Here is a 6,274-nt window from a genome sequence, read left to right as displayed (position 1 = left end):
CCTGTCTTCCTCCCTCCCACCCTCCCACCCTGTCTTCCTCCCTCCCACCCTCCCACCCTGTCTTCCTCCCTCCCACCCTCCCACCCTGTCTTCCTCCCTCCCACCCTCCCACCCTGTCTTCCTCCCTCCCACCCTCCCACCCTGTCTTCCTCCCTCCCACCCTGTCTTCCTCCCTCCCACCCTCCCACCCTGTCTTCCTCCCTCCCACCCTGTCTTCCTCCCTCCCACCCTGTCTTCCTCCCTCCCACCCTGTCTTCCTCCCTCCCACCCTGTCTCACCCTCCCTCCCTCCCTCCCACCCTGTCTCACCCTGTCTTCCTCCCTCCCACCCTGTCTTCCTCCCTCCCACCCTGTCTTCCTCCCTCCCACCCTGTCTTCCTCCCTCCCACCCTGTCTTCCTCCCTCCCACCCTGTCTTCCTCCCTCCCACCCTCCCACCCTGTCTTCCTCCCTCCCACCCTCCCACCCTGTCTTCCTCCCTCCCACCCTCCCACCCTGTCTTCCTCCCTCCCACCCTCCCACCCTGTCTTCCTCCCGACCACCCTCCCACCCTGTCTTCCTCCCGACCACCCTCCCACCCTGTCTTCCTCCCGACCACCCTCCCACCCTGTCTTCCTCCCGACCACCCTCACACCCTGTCTTCCTCCCGACCACCCTCACACCCTGTCTTCCTCCCGACCACCCTCCCACCCTGTCTTCCTCCCGACCACCCTGTCTTCCTCCCGACCACCCTGTCTTCCTCCCTCCCACCCTGTCTTCCTCCCTCCCACCCTGTCTTCCTCCCTCCCACCCTGTCTCACCCTCCCTCCCACCCTGTCTCACCCTCCCTCCCACCCTGTCTCACCCTCCCTCCCACCCTGTCTCTCCCTCCCTCCCACCCTGTCTCTCCCTCCCTGCCACCCTGTCTCACCCTGTCTCCCTCCCTCCCACCCTGTCTCCCTCCCTCCCACCCTGTCTCCCTCCCTCCCACCCTGTCTCCCTCCCTCCCACCCTGTCTTCCTCCCTCCCACCCTCCCACCCTGTCTTCCTCCCTCCCACCCTCCCACCCTGTCTTCCTCCCTCCCACCCTCCCACCCTGTCTTCCTCCCTCCCACCCTGTCTTCCTCCCTCCCACCCTCCCACCCTGTCTTCCTCCCTCCCACCCTCCCACCCTGTCTTCCTCCCTCCCACCCTCCCACCCTGTCTTCCTCCCGACCACCCTCCCACCCTGTCTTCCTCCCGACCACCCTCCCACCCTGTCTTCCTCCCGACCACCCTCCAACCCTGTCTTCCTCCCGACCACCCTCCCACCCTGTCTTCCTCCCGACCACCCTCCCACCCTGTCTTCCTCCCGACCACCCTCCCACCCTGTCTTCCTCCCGACCACCCTCCCACCCTGTCTTCCTCCCGACCACCCTCCCACCCTGTCTTCCTCCCGACCACCCTCCCACCCTGTCTTCCTCCCTCCCACCCTCCCACCCTGTCTTCCTCCCTCCCACCCTCCCACCCTGTCTCCCTCCCTCCCACCCTGTCTCCCTCCCTCCCACCCTGTCTCACCCTCCCTCCCTCCCACCCTGTCTCACCCTCCCTCTCTCCCTCCCACCCTGTCTCACCCTCCCTCTCTCCCTCCCACCCTGTCTCACCCTCCCTCTCTCCCTCCCACCCTGTCTCACCCTCCCTCTCTCCCTCCCACCCTGTCTCACCCTCCCTCTCTCCCTCCCACCCTGTCTCACCCTCCCTCTCTCCCTCCCACCCTGTCTCACCCTCCCTCCCACCCTGTCTCACCCTCCCTCCCACCCTGTCTCACCCTCCCTCCCACCCTGTCTCACCCTGTCTCCCTCCCTCCCACCCTGTCTCCCTCCCTCCCACCCTGTCTCCCTCCCTCCCACCCTGTCTCCCTCCCTCCCACCCTGTCTCCCTCCCTCCCACCCTGTCTCCCTCCCTCCCACCCTGTCTCCCTCCCTCCCACCCTGTCTCCCTCCATCCCACCCTGTCTCACCCTGTCTCCCTCCCTCCCATCCTGTCTCACCCTGTCTCCCTCCCTCCCACCCTGTCTCACCCCCTCCCACCCTGTCTCACCCTGTCTCCCTCCCTCCCACCCTGTCTCACCCTGTCTCCCTCCCTCCCACCCTGTCTCACCCTGTCTCCCTCCCTCCCACCCTGTCTCCCTCCCTCCCACCCTGTCTCCCTCCCTCCCACCCTGTCTCCCTCCCTCCCACCCTGTCTCCCTCCCTCCCACCCTGTCTCCCTCCCTCCCACCCTGTCTCCCTCCCTCCCACCCTGTCTCCCTCCCTCCCACCCTGTCTCCCTCCCTCCCACCCTGTCTCCCTCCCTCCCACCCTGTCACCCTCCCTCCCACCCTGTCTCACCCTCCCTCCCACCCTGTCTCACCCTGTCTCCCACCCTGTCTCACCCTGTCTCCCTCCCTCCCACCCTGTCTCCCTCCCTCCCACCCTGTCTCCCTCCCTCCCACCCTGTCTCCCTCCCTCCCACCCTGTCTCCCTCCCTCCCACCCTGTCTCCCTCCCTCCCTCCCACCCTGTCTCCCTCCCTCCCTCCCACCCTGTCTCCCTCTGTCTCCCTCCCACCCTGTCTCCCTCTGTCTCCCTCCCACCCTGTCTCCCAAATGTCTCACCCTGTCTCCCTCCCACCCTGTCTCCCAAATGTCTCACCCTGTCTCCCTCCCACCCTGTCTCCCTCTGTCTCCCTCCCACTCTGTCTCCCAAATGTCTCACCCTTTCTCCCTCCCACCCTGTCTCCCTCCCACCCTGTCTCCCTCCCACCCTGTCTCACTGTTAGGCCGGTGCTGCCCGCAGACCAGACCCGTCCCCTGAGCTGAAGGGGGAAGTGGTAATACACGCACCCGCAGCAAAGGGAGCGTGTCCGGAGTGTGGTATAAAGTGTTGCCAGGCCAGGTGTAGTAAGGTAGACAATACTTGCCGGTACCGGTTGTAGAGATAGAGTGATGATTGCCTTGCCGATGTCAGGGAGAGAAGAGTGGGGATAGGTCATTGTCCAAGCCGTGTTCAAGGGGTTACCAGAGTGAGCGTTGTCCAAGGAGTGCCGAGATCGAGAGCCAGAGGGGGTAGTCGTACAAGCCGCGTCAGAACCTGTGAAAACACTGAGAGAATCCAGAAGTACTTCCATACAGAGACTATGTCGAGCAAAGACTGAGAGCAGAGAGGAGCTAGATAAAGCAGGAAGGTCCAATTAGGAACGGAGGCGGGACAGGAAGAGCTACAGGGAGACACTGCAGATTGGTGCAGACATAACAGGCCAGGTGAGTCTTGTTGGTAACCTGAGTATGCTCGTGCAGTGTGCGGGGGCGGAGCCTGAGGTCCGGGGGAAGGGAAGAAGAGTGTGCAAACTGAGCGTGCTCCGTAACTCATGTACGTGCGTGAACCGAGCCAGTGGATGGTGCAGGTGTGCGTGCAGGAGGGCGTGGACGCGCGCGGCCCTGTACAGAGGAATCACCGAGGTGAGTGATCCCGCGACGGCGGCAGGGGCGGGGAGCCGTGGAGGCCGGTGAGGCAGGATTGTTTTGTGTGTCCAGGGGCTCCCTGCTGGGAGGGAGTGCTCTGTGTGAGGAGCGTGGAGAACGCCGATTCCTGACAGTACCCCCCTCTTCAGGAACGGCCTCAGGACGGTCCAAGAATGGTTTCTCTGGAAACTTTTTCCTGAAGGACTTAAGAAGAGCCGGGGCATGAATGCCCTTTGAAGGAACCCAGGATCTCTCTTCAGGGCCAAAGCCCTTCCACTGCACCAAAAACTGGAGCTGACCCCTGGATAGGCGAGAATCCAAAAGAGAGTGAACCTCGTATTCCTCGTGTGACAGAGTGAAGTCAACTCCTATCAGTTATGCCTGGGAGACATATGTCTGAGTGCTTCACCCAGCACTCATAAGGGTTAACTCAGGTGGAAGTTAGGAAATCAGAACTCTTTAGCTGACACCTGAGAGCCAGCAAGGTTAGATAAAGGAGCATGTGACTGGCAGTAGCTGCCAGAGAGAGAGAGAGAGAGAAGCACACTGCTGCGTGAGCCCTTAGCCAGAGGGATTTCACCAAAGACTACTTCAACTAAAGTAAGGATTATTCATTTGTTTACTGACTGCTTAAAGTACCCTTATGGTTTGGTTCTGGTTTAGCCAGCCAGCCTGCTAGATAGGTCTGCTGTGTTATTAGTCAGTTTTTCTCCCAAAGTGGAGCAGGATTTATTTTGTTAAAGGGACAGTGTACCCGCATGTTATGTTACTGTGGAGAAATAAAGCCACTGAACGTTTTTATTTTATTTATCCTGAAACTATACGTGTGGACTGTTCCCTGACCTCGGCTACAGGCCGTCCTGCCACAGGTGGTATCAGAAGTGGGACGTCGGACGGCCCCTGTATCTGAAGGGCCACACAAAAAAAAAATGGAGAATTTTTTTTCTCAGTTCCTTGAGCAACAGCTCCAGCTAGCAGAGAAGCAAGCAGAGCGACAAGCCCAGCAAGATGAGCGACAAGCCCAGCAAGCTGAGCGACAAGCCCAGCAATATGAGCAACAGGCCCGGCGAGAGGAAAAGCTACTCCAACTGCTGGTCGAAGGCCCAACCCCAGGCAGACCAGGGATTCCAAATAACCCACCGGTGATGCTGCCTAAAATGAAGCCAAACGAAGACCCAGAAGCATTTCTCCTCACTTTTGAAAGGGTAGCCACGGCCCACGGCTGGTCAGTTGATCGCTGGGTAACGACTCTGGCTCCACTCCTCATAGGGGAAGCTCAGGCCTACCAGGCTCTTCCAGCGGACGAGGCCATGGACTATCAGAAACTAAAGGCTGCAATTCTGGATCGCCTAGGCCTCACGCCAGAGACCTACCGACAGCGGTTCCGGACAGTCAAATATACAAACCGAGACAGACCCCGGGTCGTAGCCCACCGCTTAGTAGACTTATGGACCAGGTGGATACAACCGGGAAAACATGACAAGGCAGAGATCCTTGAACAGTTTGTGCTCGAGCAGTTCATACAGATACTGCCCCCCTCCTCCCGCTCCTGGGTAAAAAGACACGCTGCATTTTCCCTGGATTCAGCGGTCCGCTTGGTGGAAAACTTCCTGGGCGACGACACCCAACAGGATAGCTGGGAACGGCCGGTGCAAACACCAGTTGCTTCCGGTGATACTAGAGTCAGGAGAGCAGACAATCGAGGGGTCTACAACCCGCCAGCTCGGGAGATCCAGTCAACCCGATCGGAAGACCCTTTCCCATCTCGGAGGGTTCCTGGTACAAACTCCCGCAGAGAAGCCCATCCTGGGTCCGAGGCCACTGGATCACTCAAGGGAGGCCGCCACCCACAGTATTCCCCGAGAACCTGGACTCCTGTCACCCACCCGGTGGAGAGGATAACCCCACCAACCAGAAGGGAGGACCCCATCCAACAGCGGAGAGGTCCAAACACCGAGCCCCGTCGAGAGCTTCCGCGGACGACCGAGTTTGCGGACTCAGGAGATGAGGAGATGGACTGTTCATATGGCAGAACCACTGCCACAGCTTGTCTCCGAGGGGACCACAATCCGTGGTTAGTCCCAGCATCTCTGGAGGGGACAAAAGTAAACGCCATGCTGGACTCGGGCTCTGGAAAAACCCTGATCCTAGAGGGCCTAATTCCAAGCAATAGACTATCTTATGACTCTCCTTGGAATATCGAGTGTATCCATGGGGATACAAAGAGATACCCGACGGCGAACGTTACACTGCGTATCCAGGATCAAGAGGCTAGCCTACTAGTGGGAGTTGCTCCCTGGCTACCTGCTCCTGTTCTACTTGGCCGAGACTGGCCCTACCTCGAAACATTGTTGGCCCCTACTCCTACGGAGCCTACTTCTCTGGTAGCGGAGAAGCCCGGAGACTTGTTCCCTTTTTCCCCAGAGATTTTCCCCCGTAGACACCATGTCCCAAAGACACATAAACAGAGACGTGCGGAAAAAGAGGACTGGTTAAGAAAGGCTGGGACTTTTGGTAACATTAGTCAGCCCAAAGGACTGCAGGTCATGGCCGGGGATGACCAGGTGGGGAACAGATAGATACGGGAGTGTTGCCAGATCTGGATCTTCCTGACTTCCGTCAGAGGCAGAGGGAGGACCCAGCTCTGGCTAGACAATATGAGAAGGTGGTACAGGTCAACAACAAGATAATAGATGAACAAGGTGTAAAAGTGTTTCCACATTTTGAACTGTTGAATGACATACTATATCGTGTGAATAAGGTTACACAAACAGGGGAGGTCATTCGACAGATGCTAGTCCCTAAAGGGTTGATTAA

The sequence above is a fragment of the Ascaphus truei genome, unplaced genomic scaffold (assembly GCF_040206685.1).
Source record: "Ascaphus truei isolate aAscTru1 unplaced genomic scaffold, aAscTru1.hap1 HAP1_SCAFFOLD_522, whole genome shotgun sequence".
NCBI classification, from domain to species: Eukaryota; Metazoa; Chordata; class Amphibia; order Anura; family Ascaphidae; genus Ascaphus; species Ascaphus truei.
The sequence above is the reverse complement of the archived record's forward strand: the minus strand, read 5'-3'. Positions refer to the sequence as shown.